General features: G+C 37.4%; 1 protein-coding gene and 1 long non-coding RNA gene across 2 annotated transcripts in view; one reads left to right on the top strand and one right to left on the bottom strand.

The window, feature by feature from the left end:
* The window catches only part of LOC129465731 (uncharacterized), a 71,968-nt gene extending 69,079 nt beyond the window's left edge, over positions 1 to 2,889 (top strand). The window contains exon 3 of the long non-coding RNA XR_008652016.2: positions 2,566 to 2,889. This is a non-coding gene — a long non-coding RNA (uncharacterized lncRNA). The remainder of the gene's footprint in view (positions 1 to 2,565) is intronic.
* PDZRN4 (PDZ domain containing ring finger 4) overlaps positions 1 to 24,616 on the bottom strand; it is a 390,048-nt gene that overhangs the window by 335,293 nt on the left and 30,139 nt on the right. The window lies entirely within an intron of this gene.

Genomic DNA, 24,616 nt, shown 5'->3' with positions numbered 1-24,616 from the left:
GCCATTGGACCAGAGATTAATGTGAAGGGAGTGTCAAGACAGTGGTATGCTTGGGTGAAGGCCTTCTAGGGGAAAGCCTGGTATGGGCAACACTCTGAGGCGGGAGTCTGCTGGACCTGCTGAAGGAACAGGAAGGGTTCTGGTTTCGCAAGGGTGGAGTAAGCAAAGGAGAGAGGTGTAGGAGGTGGTGGAGTAAGCAAAGGAGAGAGGTGTAGGAGGTAGGGTCAGAGATGGAGCAGTGGAGCAGATCATGTAGAACAATGGCCAAGGAAAGAACTTCAGATTTTACTGAGGAAAATGGGAACCTATTGAAGAACTTTGAGCAGAGGAGTAACATGATTTGACTTACATCCACAGGAACACTCTAGTTGTGGTATGGAGAATACACCTTAGTGGCACAAAAGAGGAAGGGAGAGAGACCAGTTAGAAGGCTGTTGAAATATTCTAGGAGAGCGATACAATGGCTTAGTGTAGATGGTGAGATGGAATCTCAGGTAAGGTGTGGGAACAGGAGACAAGGGTGACTCTGAGGGTTTGGCCTAAGCAACTGGAAGAACAGAATGGCCATTTACCAAGTTGGGGGAGTATTTTGGGGGCAGGAATTGGAAATCAAAAGTTTGAGATGTGGGGAATTTGAGATGTCTATTAGATGTCCAGTTGAAAATGTTGGGAAAGAAGATGGAGTTTGGGATAAAGGTCAGACCTACACATAAAATATTAGGGGGCATAAATGTGCCTCCAGCCTTGGATCTGGCTGAAATCACCTGAGAGTAGGTAGTAAATAAAAGCCATCAGAGTACTCAGTCCGGAGGCACATTGAAAGACTGGGAATATGAGAGGGAAATGAATGATGTTTGAGTGAATATCTTAGCTAAGCTTATGAAATAGGAACATTAGTTATAGGGATATCATGTCTTCATATAAAGTCCTATATTACATCTAATGTATTATAAATAGAAATGATATTCTACTGCTGTGAATTAGCTATTGGGCAGTGTTATCTCATAGAGAAATGAAAAAGTCCTGAATCTGTAACACATAGTAAGAAAAATCATTACCTCAAATTAAAGTATGAAAGATAATTTTATTTTATTTATTTTATTTGTTGTTAATAATATATTTATTTTAATCATAGTTGTGAACACAAAGGGACTCCAGTAGATCTTTCTGGCTTCAAATACGGACTAACTGAAAATATTTTTAATGTATTCAAGTGCTGTGGTATCACTTGCATGAATAATAACTTCTGCTTCTCAGCTAGCTGCCTTGTCATTACCTTGGCACAACTCATGAAATCTGGTCATAAACCTAAAGTATTTTAAAATCAATATTTTTCCTTGTTTCACTGACTGAACTTATTAATTTTTTAAATTGTAATTATTCATTGTAATACCAGAACAGTTAACCAAGCTGCCCCAACTAATAAAAATTAAAACAAATCCAAGGGGTAATGTCTGTGTAAAAGGTTAAAGTAGAAAATATTACTCAGAGAAGTCTGACCTTGACTGTGTCTCCCTATATCTTGTTATGCTTTTCACTCCATATGCAATCTGCTGATGGTAACAAGAACATTCTTCAGGCAAAATGAAGAGATACAAGGAAAACTTCCATTTCATAGGGGAAAACTTTGCTTTCCTCTACACTCAAAAACTTTTTGATCCAAAAATATAGGAGGCAGAAGTAACAGACAAAAAAATAACAGCAAAGGAAAATACTGAAAAGAATCTTACCTAGAATCAGATATGATGAAAGCATTAGGACCAACACACACTGCAACTAGGTGAAAAAGAGGAGCCAGAAGTTTATTAAGAAAAAGATGCTTCTGCCAATTCTATTTACCACTGGGCAGTGGCTATGCTGAGTGCTATGCTTAGAAGGGCACAATTTTTTGCTAAGTGCATTAACTCCACAGCTGTAGAGACCTACAGCAAGTGACAGCTGCTCTCCATCCTCAAGAACGTGTTAAGGGAAAGTCGTGTTTTGCAGCAGAAGTTTTATCTAACTGACATTTTGGGTGAAGCAAGAAAAAAGTCAAAGTCAGCCTGGGCAATATGGTGAAACCCTGTCTGAAATTGAGATCAACTTTGTGTGTGTGTGTGTGTGTGTGTCCATAAGAACAAGAATAAGATGCTTCCTAATCTTAATAGTTCTTAATAATTTTGTGTTACAATTTGGAATAACAAGAGTGCTTTGTGTTGATCCTGAATAGTTTTAGAGCTCCCTTGTCCAGTGCTTCCATCAGAGATTATGTGGATAGTTGTGCAACCAGTGAAGTATTCTTAACATCACATCCAATATATAACATTTGTGGATATACATATTAACCTAAGTTATTGAGATACATTTTGTAAATGTTCAAATCATCAGATGATGGACTGCAGAACTCTGTCTCTCAAATCACATTTGAAATTCTCTTTCCCTCCTTGAGAAGTTTATTTTTAGCATATCAATCAACTGTTTTGGAAAATGGACTAGAAAGTAGGTATCAGTATGACATCTTTTCAGTAGGGTTTAAGGAATCCTGAAGATTTGTATTTAAAAATTTTATTTCCATATGACCTGCAGGAGATGCTGACACTTTCTTCACAGAGTTAAACACATACCTGGCTCAAGGGTTGGAGAAGCTGAAAAATCTTGCAGGAGTTAGAGGAACTCTGGACCAACTTGCTTGCTGCCTCCTGCCAACAACGAGAGCAGGCCGATCTCTCACACTGTATGTGAGCTGCAACTGCAAGTGACCCTACTGAATTTCCACGAGTGAAACATAGCTGTCGCTTCATTCTGTCTTCTAAATCTGGCAGAAATTTCTCTTGTTGCTCATCTTAGGCCAAAGCTATACTGGAAAGGAGTTTTGACAGACTTAGTTCTAGCTTAACTCAACTAAACAGTGTGGAGTTGTGAAATCTTAAGAGTGGCTGAGACTATAAACAATCTAGGCTGGTCTCAGGAAAGCATTCAGTGATCATAATAAAAGCATGAATACTAATAAACACTTTTAATGTTATTTTAAGAAACACAAGGTCAAACCACCAATGGTTTATAAAGGAAAAAAAATGTCTGTAATTCCTATTATAGACCTTGCACTATATTAAGTGTTTTAATATTTACTGTATTATTTAATTCTCACAACAATATTGCGATGTATTTGTTATTATCCCCATTTTATAGATGAGGGAACTGAGATTCAGAGGAGATAAGTAACACCCATAACTACTGGGCCAGTATGTGGTAGAACAAAGGGTCAGGCCAAGCCAATCTGGTAACAAAAGCCCATGCTCTTTGGCTTAAGGATAGATTTTTAAGTCAGTTTGACTTTAATGTCTTTGGATTGATTTGCCTAACCCCTTTTAACAAATCCAAAAATCTAGATGCACAACAAAATCAACAACCAAACACAGTATATCATAGCTCCAGATCTTTATCCCTGGTATCCTTTATCTGTACAGGTTGAGTATTCATAATCCAAAAATCCAAAATCTGAAACCTTGTGAGCACCAGCAAAATACTGAAAGGCAATGTTTACTGGAGAATTTGCAATTTTCAATTTTAGGATTAGGGACACTGTACCCGCAAAGGTATATTCCAAAATATATATAAAAAATCCAAAATCTGAAACACTTCTGGTCTTGAGCATTTTGGATAAGGCACACTCAACTTGGAATAATAAGGAAAGGGCTAAAAGAACTGGGGGTCAGGACGGGGGAGGAGTAAAATAGATACTGAAGTTTCACCACTCTAGAACTTCATAATCCATAATCAATACAGAATTAGTAGATCAAGAGACAAGTAGTTTATATATGCTATGGTCTGAATGTTATGTTCCCCAAAAATTCATATGTTGCAATCCTAACCCCCAAGATGATAGCATTAGGAGGTGGGTCTTTGGGAGATGATTAGGCCATAAGGGCAAAGCCCTTATGAGTAGGATCAGTGCCCTTATATCAAAGGGATCCCAGAGAGTTAGCTAGCCCCGTCCACCATGTGAGGACACAACACGAAGGCCCTGTCTACAAGGAAGTGAACCCCCACCAGACACCGCATCTGCCAGCACCTTGACCTTGAACTTCCCAGCCTCCAGAACTGTGAGAAATGAATTTCTATTTTTTTATAAGCCACCTAGTTTATGGTACTTTGTTATCGCAGCTTGAACAGACTAAGACAACGTGGCAGCCAGTTTGAGTCATTTATTGATGCGTTCACTGTCTTCATTATAACTACATATCTAGCAGCCAAATGCAGATACAAAGTATACATCAAATGCCTCTTCAGCTACTTCCAGTGGATGCACCTCTAAAATTTAGATTTTATCTTTTTACTTTTTAGTATGATGCTGAAAAACTACAGTTATTACACCCATTATCTTTTGAGACGGGGCCTTGTGTGGTCCTTGGATGCACATATGGGAATTGAATCTCATTATGTCACCGATGGAGATATCAAGAAACAAATATTAACGAATAATCACCCTCAAAAAGACTTCTGGCAAACATTAGCTAGAAATTTGTCAAATGCTTACAATTAATGTAAATTCAATTATAATAGCAATACTCACAAGGACAAATTTTCAAAGAAGTGAGCAAAGAGAAGAAAGAAAATACAATAAGCAATACAATTTGCCACATTTTCAGCAACATGAACTGCTGCCTGCTTCAGTGATTTACTCCATGCTGCCCAAGTGGGCAATATGTGCCTTTAAAAAATGTACACAGTACTCTCTAAAAAGGGAAAACTGATTCTTGTAATGGATATATCAGGGTTTAAAATACTATCAAACATCTTTTCTCTGAAAACATTTTAGCCCGATCCATTTCAAGGTTTTCATTTTTAACATTTGTCTTTTTAAATATGTGCTTTTATATTCTTCAAAATCCAACATTACACAACTCTGTTTACTCCTGTAGCATCTCCAGTATATACGCTGCCCAGTGAGTCAGCAGAAAATATAAGCTGTTTAAGAAAGGACAATTTGATTTTCTAAAGCAGCGTAAAATAAAATCCAATTTCTTGAAAATGACTTATTTGATGTGTCTTTTGTCACCTTTCTTACCCCCAATAGCATATGGCACCTTTTACCTGGTAGTACTCAGCTAATACTTGGTAAATGAATTGAACACAGTAAAGCATGTAATTTCCCTATGTTGTTACACTATTTCCAAATTGGGAAAACAGAACAGGTGGCAGATTTATCCCCTATAGTATTTTTGCCTTCAACTTCTATTTTAAGTTCAGGGATACATGTGCATGTTTGTGACATGGGTAAACATGTGCCATGGTGGTTTGCTGCACAGTTCAACCCATCACCTAGGTATTAAGGCAAGTATTTACTAGCTATTCTTCCTGATGCTGTCCCTCCCTACAACATTCCTCCACCCAACAGGCCTCAGTGTGTATTGTTCAGCCCGCATGTGTCCATGTGTTCTCATCATTCAGCTCCCACTTACAAGTGAGAACATGTGGTGTTTGGTTTTCTGTCCTTGCATTAGTTTGCTGAGGATAATGACTTCCAGCTCCATCCATGACCCTGCAAAGGACATGATCTTCTTCCTTTTTATGGCTGCATACTATTCCATGGTGTATATTTACCACATTGTCTTTATCCAGTCTGTCATTGATGGGGATTCAGGTTGATTCTATGTCTTTGCGATTGTGAATAGTGCTGCAATGAATATATGCATGTAGGTGTCTTTATAATAGAATGACCTCTAGTCCTTTGGGTATATTACTCAGTGATAGGATTGCCGGGTCAAATGGTATTTCTGCCTCTAGGTCTTTGAGGAATCATCACACTGTCTTTCACAATGTTTGAACTAGTTTACATTCTCGCCAACAGTGTAAAAACATTCCCTTTTCTTCACAACCTCGCCAGCATCTGTTGTTTATTTTATTTTTTATTTTTTAATAATAGCCATTCTGAGTCTTTTTATTTTATTTTTTAATAATAGCCATTCTGACTGGAATGAGATGGTATCTCATTGTGGTTTTGATTGGAATTTCTCTAATGATCAGTGATGTTGAGCTTTTTTTCTTGTGCTTTTTGGCTGCATGTATGTCTTCTTTTGAGAGGTGTCTGTCCATGTTCTTTGCCCACTTTTTAATGGGGTTGTTTGTTTTCTTTCTTCTAAATTTGTTTAAGTTCCTTGTAGACTCTGGATATTAGACTTTTGTCAGATGGACAGGTTGCAAACATTTTCTCCCATTCTGTAGGTTTTCTGTTCACTCTGATGATAGATTCTTTTGCTGTGCAGAAGCTCTGTAGCTTAATTAAATCCCATTTGTCAAATTTAACCTGATAAGCAACTTCTGCAAAGTCTCAGTATACAAAATCGATGTGCAAAACATTACTAACATTCTTATACATCAACAGCAGGCAAGCAGAGAGCCAAATCATGAATGAACTCCCATTTACAATTGCCACAAAGAGAATAAAATACTAGGAATACCGCTAACAAGAAAAGTGAAGGCCCTCTTCAAAGAGAACTACAAACCACTGCTCAAAGAAATCAAAGAGGACACAAGCAGATGCAAAAACATTCCATGCTCATGGTTAGAAAGAATCAATATCCTGAAAATGGCCATACTGCCCAAAGTAATCTATAGAGTCAGTGTTATTCCCGTTAAACTACCATTGACATTCTTCACAGAATTAGAAAAAAACTATTTTAAAATTCGTATGGAAAGAAAAAAGAGCCTGAGTAGCCAAGACAATCCTAAGCAAAAAGAACAAAGCTGGAGGCATCACGCTACCCAACCTCAAACTGTACTACAAGGCTTTAGTAACCAAAATAGCACGGTACTGCTACAAAAACAGACATATAGACCAATGGAACAGAATAGAGATCTCAGAAATAAGACCACACACCTACAACTATGTGATTTTTGACAAAGCTGCCAAAAACAAGCAATGGAGAAAGGACTCCCCATTTAATTAATGGTGCTAGGAGAGCTGGCTAGCCATACACGGAAAATTGAAACTGGACCCCTTCTTTACACTTTATACAAAAATTAAGATGGATTAACGACTGAACTGTAAAACCCAAAATTATAAAAATCCTAGAAGAAAATCTAGGCAATACCATTCAGGACATAGGTATGGGCAAATATTTCATGAAAAAATGTTAAAGTATTAGATTATTTTACCATACATTACAAAGCAACACATACTGGGAATACAGTAGCAATAAAATCATGAAAGCTTGTAATTGAGACATTTATTTAAACATCTATGGCAATAACATGGCCAATATGATCCATAAAGATATTTGCTACAAATGTGTCCATATTTAGTGACCTCAATTTTGTCAGATGTTTTATACTTCCATTTTATAAGAAAAAACTAGGAAATACATTTTAAAATATTATGAAATAATTACTTTATTTCATCAAGTATTTCTGGACTGTTTACTCTGTTCATTTGAAAATTCTAGATTCCCATTTTTCCCAAGAAGTGCCTACGAGGGGGCACCAATACCAAGAAGGTATAATGATTACAAGTTAATATCACCTAATTATGTTTTTATTTTCATGTTTTACTTTTCCAATGATGCAAGTTAGTTTTGTGAATTCTAATCCTTCTTGTCTTTTTGCAATCTGTTATTTATGTTAAATGTTTCCTGTGTGTACATTTGAAATGTTATCAGTCTTCCATTTTTAGAGTATAATATTATGAAAAAGACATTTTCTATCTTCTCTGGAGCCTCCTCTTCAATAAACCTCATATATAAAATAAAATAGATGCAGAAGCTTAAAATATAAATTGTTATTGGGCTATGAAAGAAAATCCAAGTATCTATGGTCTTATCACACCTTCCTTATTCTATTGATTGTGCTGAAATTCAGAAAGATTGGTGAGCTAATAAAGTGGGAAGAAAAAATGAAGATCTAGGTCTAATTGTTTCACTTGCCATATTGGCAAAATGAAACAAAAAAACAATCCCCAGACTGTCATATGCTATGACATCCAAATCTATCGCCTCTTCAGAGTCCCACTTCCCCACACCCATTCAAGTCCTCATTATCGATTGCCCATACTATTGAAATGGCCTCCTAACTGATCTTTCTTCTCTCTTAGTCTCTTTTCCTTCATCTCTAATTTGTTTTGCAATGCACCAGCCTTATCTTCTTCTCCTTCCATAAAGTCCTAAAACAGGCACCAAGATGACACCCAAGGCTCTCTGTAATCCTGCCGTAAATGAGCCTCCCGCCTCACCTTCACTTTGTTTCCTCTGTGCTCCAGCCATGCCAGATTTCCCAATGCTCAGTCCAAGTACTGTGAAGCACCCTGCCCCCAATTCTGCCATGTCTCACTCTGTCATACACATCTGAAATGCCACTTCCTTCAAAGTGCTTTCTTTGATCTTTGATCCCTGCAAAGAATCAATCTTCCTGCCTTTGTGCTATGAAGGCACAAATAAGATAATTTTCTTCTATCCCTCATGACATTTGTACATTTACTTTTATCTGTATTATATTAAAGGTAGTCTTTCTTATCCACTAGATTGCAAACTTCTATGTTAGAAACTGTATTCAATCACTCTTCAATGTCTTTTAATCTAGGTGCTCAGTAAACATGAGTTATCATGTTTACTGTAAAAAACATTTCAAATAAATGTAGAGTTTATTTTCTCTGGGATTAATTTGATTCCCAAAATGGCTAAGTTACTACTAACTTACACAGTTAAATATAACTCTTTAGCTTTAATTTAACTTTGAAAGTTCAACAATGAAAAAAAATGAGTGTTAGACATTTGGAAATGAAATTATGTAATGTTGATGCCTGGTAATGTTCAAGCTGGTTAAACAAATATTTTTGGTGTGCCTGTGATACACAAAGCTTTAAGTTTGTGCATATCTATGCATTTCATCAGAGGTTGTAAACTGATTGCCTGTATGCCAAATGGCCCCTTAGGCCCGCGTGTATGTAGTTTGGTTCTTCATAGAGGGTTTTTAAAATTTTCAAACCAGCATTTAAAAATCGAGATGTTTTACATCTAAATTTAGGTTTCTATTTTCTTCTAAAAAACATAAGGTCTAGCATTTCTGGGCCCACATGCTTTGAAATTAACATGTGTCTAGTTCCCCAAATCCTCACCATTCAGAAGCACACTGTGTGTATAGGAACTCACTCCCTGATCCTTCATGGGTGAAATCTGCCTAGCCCTTCTAGGCTTTTCGAATGTGTGGCTCTGGTTAATATAATTGCTTCGCTTCTTTGTTAGTTTAATATTTTCTATGAAAAACTATAATATTGAAAAGCTAAACTTTAAACCCATGCCCCATGTTGTTTTTAATTTTGTTTCATTTTTTGGCCTTTCTCTTATTTTCATAGGAGGTATATACTGTTGCAAAAGAAACACGATGGCACAATAATACATCAGGTGAGAAGGTCATAGGGCTTGAGCCATACCTATTGCTATCAAGTTGAAGAGTTCATATTTGATTGTACTACATTAAAAGTTTATATCTGAACAACATAAAATTACAGTGCTCATCTCAAAACTAGTATTCTTTAATTCTTACTTTATAATTGATAAGACAGACCAGGCATATTTAGGAATACCAGTGCTCTGAAAGGTGTTTCTAATAGGTTTCTAAAGGACTATGTGTTTAGGTAACCTTCTAACCCCTTCCAGTGTAGGTTAGTGGGGTCATTTACACAGACGGTTGGCTGGCTTCAAAAGCTGGGGTCTGAGGAGTGCCAGGAATGCATCCTTCCTCAGTCTCTCAGCCGGTCCACTTCAATTAGTCTCATATTTATTCACTCGTGCTCATTGACATCTCATCTTTGAAGGCTGAGACAGGCTGTCTCTATCTGTCGTAGGGTTAAATAACCATCTCCAATTTCAGGAGATTCAGCGAGCTAGAAAATACAGCTCTCATCCAATCAACTTTTAAAGGACACATTTATATAACCACTGAAGAGCAACCGAGAAAAGAAAACGTTGTCCTTTAGGGTTTTTATGCATGTGATTATTCCATCTCATACATGACACATACGTACATTGAGATGAGCTGCAAAAGCTTCCTATGTGCTCAAATGTGACTACAAACTCTTACCCCAGGAATCCAGAAGCCATCATTAAACAGTTGGTCTTTCTAGTTAGAGATCTCTATCGGTGATAACATGAAAATCTTTTTTTTCCACAAAATTATTTCACATTGTGATTATGGAAGTCCCTTTTTATAAATGGAATACACCCATACCCTCTGCCAAGGTTCTAGATTTCTCTGTTTTGAAGCTCTGAAAAGTACATTTGAACTTTTCTAAGATAACTTTTCTGACCAATGGTCTTGAGTTTCTATTTTAATCCTGGCTGCTCATATTCCTAATTTACATGAGAATTCCAACTGTATGAATTCAGAGAAGGTATTTTTTTTGAGACGGAGTCTCGCTCTGTTGCCCAGGCTGGAGTGCAGTTGCGCAATCTCGGCTCACTGCAAGCTCCGCCTCCCGGGTTCACGCCATTCTCCTGCCTCAGCCTTTCAGAGTAGCTGGGACTACAGGCGCCCACCACCACGCCCAGATAATTTTTTTTTTTGTATTTTTAGTAGAGATGGGGTTTCATCGTGGTCTCGATCTCCTGACCTCGTGATCCGCCCGCCTCGGCCTCCCAAAGTGCTGGGATTACAAGCGTGAGCCACCGCGCCCGGCCAGGTATTCTTTATATACGTGTTTTGAAGGTGAAGAAAATTACTGGTTTCAATACGTGCCAGGATAATTTTGAAAAATACAGTGACAGTCTTAGTAGTGGCTCTATAAATTGGGGGGTTTAAAGGAAAACTATCAACATATATTATCAAGCAGATGCTTTCCAAAGGTTGGCTTTTTTGAGGTTTCTATTAATCAAAGAGCAATAAATTTACTAAAATGAATATTCCTCAAAGGGCCAATGTTGCTTTCTGACGGGCCAATCAGAGAGTGGTTCCTTGCTACATCTATTTCTACATCTGGAAATAGATTTCTTTGTTATCCGTCTCCTTATGTGCTAAACATGTAAGGATAAGAGAAACTTCATCTAGAGCCATATAAATTTCACAATGAGCTGCCAAATTCTAGGCCTTGAGGATGCAGCTGATGAACACCCACTTATAGATCCAGGAACTGCATATGGAAAAATAGCAAAGGAATTTTTTTTCTCATTGCACATTCAGTGTATGGTGAACCAGGGAAAGCATAATAATGCCATTCCTTGTTTACCATCCTCTGCTGAAGGGCAGGTGAGGCTACATGAGCATCAGCTTACACCTGCTTTATTATGAAAATAAATATTCTGCAACAGTATGTGAAGACAGCACTTCATTAAAACTTAGGAATTTAAATTTCAGCTCTTACTTTTTTAGCATGCAGTTCCCTAATTGATTTATAATCTCAGTGGGTCCGCTGCTTCAGATGGCATTCTACAACATGCCTTTGCAATTTTCTAAAACTGGCCTTTTAGAAATAGTCAAAATGTTTTTTTATATGCCTCGTCTTTGTTTAGAAACAAAGAACTAATATAAGTAAATCTTCAAATAATTCACTTATTAAAACAATTATAATTTCAATGATTTTTAAATTCAATATACTTTAAATTTAGTTATAAACAGTGCCATAGTAGTTTGAAAATGCTACTGTATAATGACCCTGTCTTTTTCAGAATAACTTCAACAATTAGAGTTTTCAGCCTGCTTTCAAGGAACCATAAATTTTTGGTACTAGAACTGACCACAACTCAAGATGTAGTTTAGTAACTTTAATTGACAAATAAGGAAATCACAGTTCAGAAAATGTGAGAATTATTCACTGTCATATAGCAAAGTTAGGGCTGGGCCCTATAAAATAATAGCTTCAGGTTTTTCTGTCATCACTATTTAGTAAAAAAATGAAACTAATATAATTTTGAAACGACAAAAATGACTAAGTAAATTCTTATAAAGTCTAAGAAAAGATGCCATGCCGTTCAGTACATAATTAGGAAAAACCATCACTCTGGAATAATCATACCTCCAGGGAAACCTATTTGCATGCCACCATCATGCTAACAACATGGGAGTCAAATAGATGGGCAAGTTAGCTATATTCCCTTGCAGTGTTTTTGGTGTTATGTATGTCACAACAGAAATCTGATCCTTTCTGCAATGAATGGTGTCACTGGAAAATTAAGCAGTGTAAATGCCAACAAATGAGTTTTTAATGCTGATGGCACAAAGGCATGTTAACATACATATATTTTTCTCTAGTAAAAATCCTGAATAAAGCGATTGAGAAATTTATAAAACCCGGATGGCAACAGAGCAATCTTACTGCTCAAGGGCTTATCAAGTCTAAATCAGCTCCTAACTACCTATGTCTGTTTAGCCCTAATGAGTGTTTTTAATTCAATACATCATGTTACTATATGAGGCAATGTGAGTTCATGAGTGAATTTCTGTTTGATACATCTTTGATATTTCTTTTTGAAAACACACATGCACGTGTGTACACACACACCTACACACTCCATTAAACCACAGGGGGAGTGATGGGAATTACTTTAAATTAATCGTACCATGGCAGATTCAGGTAGCTCAGAGACAAAACAAAGAGTATATTGTTACTTTTGAATGTGACTGAAACACAGATTTTCCTGTTTTCTGGGTAAACAAAGAGATTAGCAGTGTGTTAATATAAAAGAACTATCATACATGTGACTATTACAAATAAAAGCAAGTATAAGAGTTGGAAATGAAAGACAAAAATCTATTTTTTTAATGAAAATTTCTAAAATAATTGAAACACTGTCTAAGAATAATGAATGACTTCAAAAAAGATGAAAAATTTTCAAGTGAAGTGATATAGATGAAATACACTTTATTTGGAATCTACCATTTCCAAGGATGGAAGACTAGGATGTTATTGATTCCACACTACTATTAAAACCGACCATCCTTATTTCTAACAGATTGCATTTATAACTTATCAGTAATGATAAATTCTTTGGGATACATGCCAATGGAGAGAAGCAGAAATAAAGATAATCCAGCAAAGCAATAATCTAGAAATCACAAATATGACCTTTGATTGGGTGGTATGATTTTTGTTCTGTATTTTAACAGAAGATGCAGTTACTAGCTATTATTTCTTCAGAGTAGTGAATATTCATTACAGTTCTCCTGCCTGAACACATTCCAGTGATAAGTAGAGGGGTTGGGAAGGCAGTCCGGGCTAAAAATCTGCAATTGAGGCAATCATGGATGTATAAGTGTCCTCTAATATAAAGTTTCAAAAACCTCCCTACTTTCACATGGAATGCACTATCCCTTACCCAGAACTTAAAGAGCATATGTACTCTGCTTGATCAACTTAAAGCTGGAGAGGGGGTGGCTTACTTTAAATTGTGCTGACGTAGTGCCCTCCCCAGCAGCAATGTCCACTATATTCAAAAATGTTATCCGGTTTGTGATTTCTGGCCTCCAGGAGAGAGACAGATGGTTTTGAAAAATGATTGCTGTTGAATTATAGGGAAATCCCCAACACAGCAATATGAATCAGGTCATGAACCAGCTCTGACAAAAGCCACTTGTGGAAACTTGGGAAAAACCACTAAGTCCACCAACTTTATGTGTAACAAAAATTATTGTATTTAAAAAAAAATGTACAGTTGGATCATCCCTGAGCTTCCAGCCTGGCAAAAGAGAGTCTCTTCCTAGTAAGAAATGTAGAGAATGTCATTGACCTCACCTTGGACTCTGAAGGTAGAGAAAGGCTGTTAATAAAATGGGAAATCTCTCAAGCCCTAAGCCCTGAGCATTCATTCACAAGACTTCTGAAGGCCAGCACAAGAAGGGTTACAAATGAAAAAATCCAAGGGCACCACATCCAATGGTGCCAGAGGTCATGGAGTTCTTTTAAAGAATAATGTGAAACTCAGGGAAAGCAGATACCAGAACTGCACCTATTCCTATGCTTTAATATAGCAGATAGGGAGTAAGACAAGGAAAAGGTCACGGCCTGAGGGAGTGGGGTCTGGGTCAAGCAGTATTCACGGAGTGTGCAATTGTAACTACTCATGCTTACTTGAAATGCAGAAAATCTGTTGTTTAATGAGAAAGCAGATTTAACAGAAATCACAGTGCCCAGGGAATTTTGGTTGTGATCTTGAATCTGCCATTTTTGGTTATAAGACTTTTTAAGAATCCTGTCTGGCCCTGTTTTATTTGAATAAGGAACTTTAAAAGATTCTTTCGTGAAACAATTCTGGGGTGTGCCACAGTGAGCATCTTCAGGTTCATATTCTGTGTGGTCCATTACTAAGTTAAACAGGCACATTATTTCGTCTAATGTTTACACTGATAACCCGAGACAGATCACCTGAGACAGATCATCTGTCTCAGGTTATCAGTGTAAACATTAGATGAAATAATGTGCAATTAGATGAATCAGTGAAAGAATGGGGGAAATTATGTAGCACTGTATCATGCACAGTTTGATTGAGGTCATAGGTTTACTTCAGGGAGAAAATTTATATTTTTGGAAAAAAGGATACCATATCTTCAGAATTCTTTAAGAATCTAAGCGTTAAATCCCATCCAGGCTGATACTCCAGCATAAACACTTCTTCTGTCTGATTTTTAAATTCCATGAGATTATCTCTGTAGAAACAATTCATTTATTTCACATATGAAAACACAAAGAGTTTGAGAAAATCACCTCGGTTCATTGTATATACTATTGAATTTCATAGAAATAGCTAGTGAAGTACTAAGGAACATTGTTTCCTTGAGCTACTTAAAGGAAGCTGTCAATCTGAACTTTGTTTTCTCTCCAAGAAAACTCATGCTTATACTTGGCAATGATATTACAATTGTCTGATTCATAAAACTCAGAGCATGGTAGCCTCCTGAGCATGGCATACCCAGGACAAAGGTAGCCTTTTCATTTAGGAAGATGATAACATTCTCCTGGGATCCTTAACCCAATTAACACTTTAACCCACGGTACACTTTCTTTTTTTGGCAAAAGGCCTTTCAAAATCCAAGAGTCAGTCTTTGTTTTTGACCTATTATATCCAAGTTAAATAGACGGTTCATATAATACTAATGGTGTTGTGAACTTTCTCGAATACTCACAGATTCTCAGAGCAGCACAAAAAATTACTCTGTAGTCAGTAAGTCTGACTTCTGCCCCAATACTTAATTAAAATTAACCTCCAGCCTAAAGAAACCTTCATGAATTTCCCTTCTGTGCTTTAAGATAATTATGATGACATAAATGGTGATGTACTGATGAATGCTGCCACTGTTCAAGTGATTGGAGAAACAGTTGAAAACATCTTCACTGGGCTCTGGCAGATTCGGAGAAGGATTGTTCATAACTTTCTGTAATAAGTAGATGTGGTGTTCAGTCTTTATGGCTCCATAGCATTTCCATTCAGATGACTGTCTTTCCTGTACCATTTTATTTTGTCATTTCTTGTAACACTTCATTTCTACTGTGGATGGCATCAAAGGCCTTTTCTTTTATAGTATAATCAGTCAACTAAATAGTACTGGTAAACATCTCTGAAAGTAATTATATTTTTAGAGTATGGTAATATACAGTTTCAGCCCTTCTGGTGTGTGTGTATGTGTGTGTGTGTGTGTGTGTGTGTGTAGATTTTTGCTTGTTTTCTTAAGACACGACTTTTGCTTTTCCTATTTCTACTTTTGGCCATTTTGTTTCATTATCACGCTTCACACAGGAGAGAAGTAGGCTGTGGTTCATTAAACACCAAACAGCATATATCTCATATGCGTATGGTCACACTAGAGATCCTGTAGCATCAATGTCTTAATGTTTGTTGTTGTTATTGTTGAGACAGGGTCTAGCTCTGTTGCCCAGGCTGGAGTGCAAAGGCATGATCTTAGCACACTGCAACCTCTGCCTCCTGGGTTCAAACCATCCTCCCACCTCAGCCACCCAAGCAGCTGGGACTACAGGTATGTGCCACCACACCTGGATAATTTTTGTATTTTGGGTAGAGATGGGGTTTTGCCATGTTGCCCAGGCTGGTTTTGAACTCCTGGGCTCAAGTGATCCTCCCACCTCAGCCTCCCAAAGTGCTGGAATTACAGGTGTGTGCCACTGCACCCGGCCTGATGTCTCACATTGCATCTGGTTAGGTCATTTGCAAATTCTATGTTGGCCCTGACAAAATATAGAGAAGCAATGGGGTTATTCAAAATCACTGGGGATTTTAGTTCTTTGATTTAAGATAAACAGAACAAACCTCAAATTTAATCAGAATTACTTCTGAATACCACTTGACTGAACAAAGTTCTCATTCCCTAAATGTCACACATCCATCTTTTTAATTCACCATTATGCTTATTTTACTTACTATCTGTGAAAAATAATCTGACATTAGCATAACTCCTAGCTATCATTCTAAATATGTGTGTCTATAGTTTTGAATAACTCTACCAATTTGAATAGGGAAAAGTTATCCATTTAAAATGCGTATGCCTATTTGCAATTTGGGATATCCTGCAACTTCATGATACAAACAGGCAAGAAACCTGTGTATTAGATAGTAAAAACAGCAAGTACAGTATGGTCAATAGAAAGTCAGTTTGACTGACACAAAAAGAATCAGAAAGAATGCTATACTTAGGTCTTCAGAGGGTCTTCAGTCACAGCTCAATATTATGATATCTGGCCACTGATTATTTGGTATTTTCTTTAGGCCTTAACAGTTTTTCTAGCCTTAACATTATTAAAATACCAAAATGCATGGCAGGTGCAATACCTTGAAATATAGGTTACAAATTTGAATCATGTGGCCAATATTTAAGCCACACATATTTTTTATGACCTTCACTGTTTTATGCATCAGAGCTACATTTAAAATCAGGAGGCTCTGTGCTTGACTGTATGAATGAACACCTTAAGTCAGGGTTTCCTTCCCTTCATTTTTTTTTAAGATTATGGACCCCTTTGGGAATCTAATCAAAGCTTTGTTCCTCCGTAATTCTTTGTTCCTTCAACAAAATTTACTGAACAGCTTCTAGGTACCAGTCTTTGCTCTGCGCTCTGGAGTTCTTTGCAGTGAACCAAAACCCCAAAATCCACGACCTTAAAGAGCCTTTGATCTAGTGAGAAGTAGATAGGAAAAAAAAATCTAGGTACATAATGCAGTACATTAAAAGATGCTAGTACTATGGAGAAAAACAGAATAGGGAAGGGTGGCAGGAAGCGCTAGAGGTGGAGAGCTGCAAATTAAAGAGGGTGATCAGGCAAATGCTCACCACGGACCTCATGTTGGAGCAAAGCCATGAAGCTGGTGAGCAAAGGGGCCAGGGAAAGGTCTTTATTTTATAACACATATAGGACAACATATGACACACATCATTCTCCAGGCAATTTCAAGGGCTTTGTGTTAAAAAAAAAAAATGACACCAAATGATCAGTACAAACCTTTCAAGACATCATTTAACCACATCGTGGGATAAAGAGACTCAGAATGGGTAAATTGTTGACCGGAAAGAATGCCTGGAGAGGTAAGAATCGCAGGAAAAAAAATTCAAGTGGAGACAGGAGTGTGCTGTTGACAAGGGTTACCTACTCCAGGGGGGTGCCTGGCTCCAGAATAGCTCAGAAGGGTAGGAGAAGGCATGATGAAAATGAATTCCGAGATGCCAACTCCTACAATACCTTATAGCTGTTATAATTAACATGCAAAACAAGCTGAGACAATGGATATGACACAACTGATGATAGAAATGGCCAGGGCTTGTATTGGTTACTGACTTGGAGGTAAGGGATAAAGTTTCTAGATCCCCCACCCCCATATTCAGTTGTCTCTTAACATCTTACCACTTGGAATCATCCATTTTGATACAGAAAGAAAACAGAGAGAAATTAAAATAGGTGTGTTTTGTAAACATTTATTGAAAATATTTATGCTCCTTTAGCTAAATTAAAAAATTATTACAAAAGCATTTAAGTATTAAGCACTAAATTATAAGATAATTTTCCACAATTACATGTGTTTGGTTTGAAGGTAATACAGGTGATGGATGACATCAGAAAAAAAAAAAACACAATGTAATATAAAGTGAATTATACTTCCCAGTATGAATAAAATACATTACATCATTGATTCAGAGCTTTATTTTTAGCTTTCTTCCTTTCAATTTATTCCATCAGATGCAACCACCCAGAGTTTAAAGTATTAAGATATTATTCTTCCTGTTCATAGACTGAAATTACAGCTATCTTTATTTAACTTTGAAACTTAATGTGGTAAATAACTGCAAATTCTGGCAGTAAAAAATCATCAACAAGATAACGTAAGTCCAGTAATTAATTTATAATGTACTATTTCTTGATAAAAATGTGAATAAATGAAATCTATATTTTTTTTTCTCAGAATAGCATGACTTTTTATACTCTGGAGACAGGAGAACTGTATATAGTTATAATGATCATTTGAATAAGTAAAACTTGTTCCTATTTTTCTTTAAGTATTCTATTTTTATTTTTCAGGCCAGGTATTATGATTTATGCTTAAGAAAACATGATCTCTATTACTAAAGTAGGATGACGCAGTGTTAGGGTATTATTATGTAGTGATTAAAGCAATGAGAACTAGAGTTAATCAGCCTGCATTCAAATTCTGATGAAGCTACTGATCTTAAAGTGTTCATTTCCTCATCTGTGCAATTGGAATATTAGCAATAGCCACTGCTGTTGCAGCTCTTGTTGTTATATAATAAAAGGTGTATTGAACTAAGAGTCAGGAATTTTGACTTCTTGTCCCATCTCTAGGATTAAAGTAGATAAATTACTCTAAGACACAAACTCAGATTTTCTTACCTATACTATAAAATTGAAATTATCTCCATGATCAGAAAATATTCACAATTCTCTACTTCTCAGAACAGAAATTCTCTTGATTTTCTCTTTACTTTGTTCTTGAACTCCACTAAAAGCACTGTCACTTGATCTCTTCCTCATGAAAGCCATTTGAACCTGTAAGTTTATCAAGTGTCATGCACAGGAAAAGTTCCACTCTTGTTCATACCCCAGCTATTAATTTTGGCAGTAATACTTAATACAATAAATGTACAAGACTGCAACAAAAAATAATGTTATGAATATGTATCAATAGATGGCTCATAACCTGTCACACTTTAGCTGGCCATTGGTTAAGAGATTCATGGCACAATATGGGACAAGTAACCCAATCTCTCTGAGCATTGTTTACCCATTTGTAAAACAGGGTTAATAAAAGCCCCAACTCTAGTGCTTCCATGAGGATTGAATGCCACAGACTGGCACGTAGTGAGCTTTCATTAAATGATAGTTCCTGGAGAGCCCAGCTCCAGGACAAAATCCTATGTGTGACCTCTCAGATGCAACCATAGGCAATTGCAAAGCTTTGCCTGGCAGGCCTCAAGGGCAAGCTGCTCTGGCCACACCAAACTTGGTGCAGTTTTCTGCAGAGAGTTGCATTCTAGAACTTAGTCCCCTCCTACCATGTCCAGGACCCTTCTGGTCAGAGGCCTCTTTAGTGGAAGGCTGTGGCTGAGACACTTTTCTCCACTCAGATTCTGTACCTTTCCACTCCTAGCCCTTCCCTCTAACCCTGCCCTGGACCCACAGGGTCATAAAGGGGCTGCAGCCTTATTTTTTGGGTTTCTCAGCAGTGAGACAACTCTTCCTGCTTGTGCTGCACCCACCTGGCCATCACCCAGTGCCATTCCACAGAGAAAATGGGGCTGAGGAGCTGTTAGCTCTTTTTGCTTCTTGCTAGCTCTGCTGCAGTTAAGTGAATACAGGCTTGAGTACTGCTTCAGCTCACTGTCCTCAATGACCACTTCGAGACCTAATGGCTCAGCAACTGCCAGCATCAATATTATTATCTTATTTTTAACATTTTAAACACAAAAATTACTCTGATTTGGAATTTTGCATGTGGAATGCAAAAGATTACACTTTTTAAATAAGACAGCACAATCAGTGTATTCTGTGTCTACAGGATTTGAGAGCAAGAGGTATATGTTATTCATCTTTGTTTCCTTTGTGTGATTATCTGAACTAAATACATATAGATGGGCTGGGTAGGGGGAGAGAAGGAGGGAAGAGACAGGGAGAAATAGGGATGGATGGAATTTAGAAAATTTTAATAAGAACCTGACAAGACTAATCTTTTCCTTAATGTATACATACACAAACCATCATAAAAGTAATTTACCTATTATATTCCAAATATTGATGATACTGCTCTGGATACAAATAAACCTATAACATGCTTACTATGAGTTCCTTCAAGGTGTTGCTTCTTATAGAGTCTAAAAAGAGCCAAATAAATATTGTAATACCTACCTGTTGTGCAAGCCTTACCCATTCTTTATATTAGACCCGTGCAAAAGTAATTGTGAGCTTTGCCATTAAAAAAAAAGGCAAAAACTGCAATTACTTTTGCACCAAGCTAATAATAAAGCAAAAATGGAATCTTAAATCTGTAATTTGGTTACCAAACATAAGCTACTAAAAATGAGTAGTTCTAGCCAAGATAAGAATTATAGGATATACACCATAGATACCGTGGGTTCTATATAAGAGGTTTCTTACTATAGAAACACAGCTTATAGTAGTTCTATAGAGCTATAAATAATCCATTATAGGCTGGATGTGGTGGCTCATGCCTGTAATCCCAGCACTTTGGGAGGCCGAGGCGGGTGGATCACTTGAGGTCAGGAGTTCGAGATCACCCTGGCCAATATGATGAATCCGCATCTCTACTAAAAATACAAAAACTAGCCGGGCATGGTAGTGTGCACCTGTAATCCCAGCTACTTGGGAGGCTGAGTCAGGAGAATCACTTGAACCCTGGAGGTGGAGGTTGCAGTGAGCTGAGATTGCGCCACTACACTCCAGCCTGGGCGACAGAGTGAGACTCCATCTCAATAAAAAAAGAGAAATAATAGTAATACATTACATTTTAGACAAACTCTATCAGAGAAACCTCATGAAATTTAGTATAAAACTCATTTTATACGAAATGAGTTTTCTCATTTCTGTGTGACCGCGTACAGCAGCAACCTGTTCCCTCTCAATCTGTACATCACAGCTGCCTAAGGGCAGATAGCAGTCTAAATAGGTGAGGTGGACAGGAAAAAAAAATGCTGAAACAGACATTCCAAAATGTGCACAAACATTTTTTCAAAAAGTTAAATAAGTATCCATTAGCAGGAAATGAGCTGCAGGTCAAGTGTCCATGCCTAGCAAAAAATACCATATGGCCCATGGCCTATGATGCAAACACAGTTTATGATAGTCTGCATGGTAGACTATGTGCTCCGTATGGAAAAGGCAGCACAGAGGGCCTCTGGTCATATGCTGGAACTCTGGTGGTGCCAACCCACCACCACCGTCAACTCCACATGAAGGAATAATTTGTGAGCATTGCAATGCTGCTTCTGTTTCTTTTACCACATTATATCTTAGAAGACAAACTTTGTTCTTTGTTGTCCATGGCCTTGGCTCCAAACCCTAAAAGGTTCTCCTTGTCTAGTATTTTTTTCTTGGCCAAGGTACAAATATGTCTCGATGAGTATCCCCTGTAGGGGACTGGATCTTTAAAAGCTGTCAGTTGTGCCAGGAAAGTTAGGGGCCCAGTTTTCTCTCCTTTCTTGTCTGTTGCCTCCTCCTCATCATTTAACTTTCTTAAGGACAACTAAAGTCTATAAGACTTGAAAAGGAAGGCCACACACACCCTTAATCAGATTTTTTCTCCTGAGTCACCGTAATTTGACCGCTAACTGCTTGAGATCTAGAAGCAGTTGGCTTTTCTAAGCCTGAAAAGCCTTAAATTACTACACTTTTAAAAATTCCTTATCAGTTCTGCTCATAAACTAGCCAGTTCTTTCCTGAGTTCATTTCCTTTTTGTGACATTTTGCCAAACACAGGTAATAAAAAAAAACCCACACTAATAAGGTTCTGTTTTTCAACCTTTTTCCTTAGAGCTGTTGATATATTGTCTAGCTTCCATATAATGCTCTACCAAATGTGTTGCCTGTAAGGATATGGATTAACATTGCTTCAGCCTTGGTTATCCGCTTCCTCTTCCCCATGTGCCTCATATAAGTTGGTGCAATATATTTGAGTTACAATAGCACATCCACTTCACAGTGCTAATTTCTGTGTTAGAATGAGTAAGTGCTGTAACAAACAACCCTCAAATCTGAGGGACTTAACATTAACTTAACAAGCCTTAAAGGTTTGTTTCTTGATCACGTAAAGTCTGAAGTGGGTGTTCCCAGTCCAAGAGTTCTCCTGGGTAGCCCCTCTCCAAGGACTCTCGAATCTGGCCTCCTTCCAGTGTCTTTTGTTTCCTGACATGTGAGACGGAAAGAGAGAGAGCAAAGCCAATTGCATGGATGCTTCGTGGCCTAGAAACAGTATTTCTTCCATTTGTATTCCTTTGCCTAGAACTCAGTCATATGGTCCCACCTCTATGTCCACAGAAAAATGAAACAATGTAGAAATGCACAATGTTGCCTCAGCCATAACTGGGTTATAGGCAGTGTATTTAGAAAGATGGAGCCTAAAATAGACGCTTTTCTCTATAGTATTTCATTTTGCTTCCAGCTTATGGTTGTGCTAACCACAAGTACTCAGATTTAACTAGTGTCAAGGTTAAGACCTCATTATTATGGATCTACCTTCTTGAGTTATGCCTAACATTTTTCTGAATTGCCTGGTTTATTCCATAACCTCTCCCTCATTCCACTTACTTAGCCTTTTAGGGCTATGGAACTGACTACACATTTACTATGTTTTTCCTTACCAGAGTCTAGTTGTATACACTATACAAGTCAGCTTCTGGCATCAGCTCCTCTCAGAGCCATTTCTTTGTTCTTTCAAACACTTATTTTAAAATCATGTTACTGAGTGCTACTTGATGGCAGGTCCTTCCTCTAAGTAGTGAGGATTCTCTTCTGTGCTAAATTACATCCCCTTTCCCGGCCAAATTTGTATGTTGAAACCCTTAATCCTCAGTACCACCAAATGTCACAGCATTTGGACATAGGGTCTTTAAAGAGGTAATTAAGATTCAGTGAGGCCATCAGGGTGATCTCTAATCCAATATGACTGGTGTTCTTCTAAGAAGAGATCAGGGCACAGACACAAGAGGAAAGGCCACCTGAAGATACAGCAAGAAGGTGGCCACCTATGTGCCAAGGAAAAAGGACTCATGGGAAACTAACCCAGCCGACACTTGATCTTGGACTTCTAGCCTCCAAAACTGTGAGAAATTACATTTTTGTTAAGTTACCCAGTCTATGGGACTTTGTTATGGCAGCCCTAGCAAACTAATACAGACTTTACAGAGGCAGGTGGGGGAAAAGCCACCAACATAAAAATCTTCATACCCTCTTGGAGCTTGGCTTCTAGGTTCTCCTTGTTGCTGGGCACAGACCTTTCTGACTAGTCTTGTCTCCTTTGCATTTTCTACCTTTACAGAAAGCACTCCCATGGATTTACCCTGCCCGTGAGCAGAGTCAGACATCTTGAGGTCAAACTGACACAAGAGTCACCAAAATTTTCCCAATTAATGTTGTTTGTTATATCAGTAGCAGAAGCTACAGCAGCTTAAAATTGTTGCTGAATATATGGAATTCCTAAAAAATATTTGTGAAATGCATAACACAGCTTTGAGATATTCATTTAAAGAAAAAGATTCAGTTTTCTGCAAAACTAGCAAATACCCACAGCTAATTTCCAATGATCATATCAAGGTTGCTTGTTCATACACTTCGTGAAGTATTACCGTGTGTTATCTAACAGTAAACTTTGTGTCTCTTCAAGGCAAGCTCATGTTTCTTGGGAGGCAGCTTTAATACCTCACCTCACATATTTCTTTCAAGTATTTGTGCTGTTTAAAATTCAGATTATTAAGAACATTACCAAGGCTGTAATTGATTAGCAAAGAAGTGAAGCTTACTCCCACTATTAAAATTGCCTCATTTCAACTTCTAGAGCATTATCACTAGATTAGTCTTTCTCCTTCATCTCCATTTTTAATAGTAAAATATTTACAAAAAGATAATATTTGCAGTAAATATAATCTGAGGTTTAAGACTATGCAGTTTTCTTCTCCCTACCCTTCTCACCTCTAATCTTGACCAAACTCCTACTCAGTCACGAAAATTCAGGTCAGAGATCATGTTCCCTGTGAACTTTCTCAGGCTTCTTCCCCTGGCTTCTTCCCACCATCTCCAGCTAGAACTAGGGTGTCTTCTTTAAGCTTTCATCACAGGGTGAAAAACCCAGTGCTGTAATCCTCTAATCACCTTGAACCCTGAAAGGCAGGATCTGTATCTCTGTACACAAGGTACTCTCTCTAAATGTATGTTAAATCAGACACCATTTATTTTTACTCTTAAGTCTCTACATTATTAATCCTTTACCTAGGAATAATAATATTCCTAGATCTAGGAATATTCTAGGAACAATAATATTCCTAGTAAAATAATATTCCTACATCTAGGAATATTCTAGGAAAAATGATATTCCTAGCTATTGGAATAATAATGTAGAGACTTATGTGTAAAAATAAATAACTGCTTAAGGATTTGGAAACATTTCTACAGTTAAAGTTTCTTCACTTG

Source organism: Symphalangus syndactylus, chromosome 17 (genome assembly GCF_028878055.3).
Source record: "Symphalangus syndactylus isolate Jambi chromosome 17, NHGRI_mSymSyn1-v2.1_pri, whole genome shotgun sequence".
In the NCBI taxonomy this organism is placed as follows: Eukaryota; Metazoa; Chordata; class Mammalia; order Primates; family Hylobatidae; genus Symphalangus; species Symphalangus syndactylus.
Note: the sequence above shows the minus strand (reverse complement) of the source record. Positions and strands in the feature narration are given on the sequence as shown.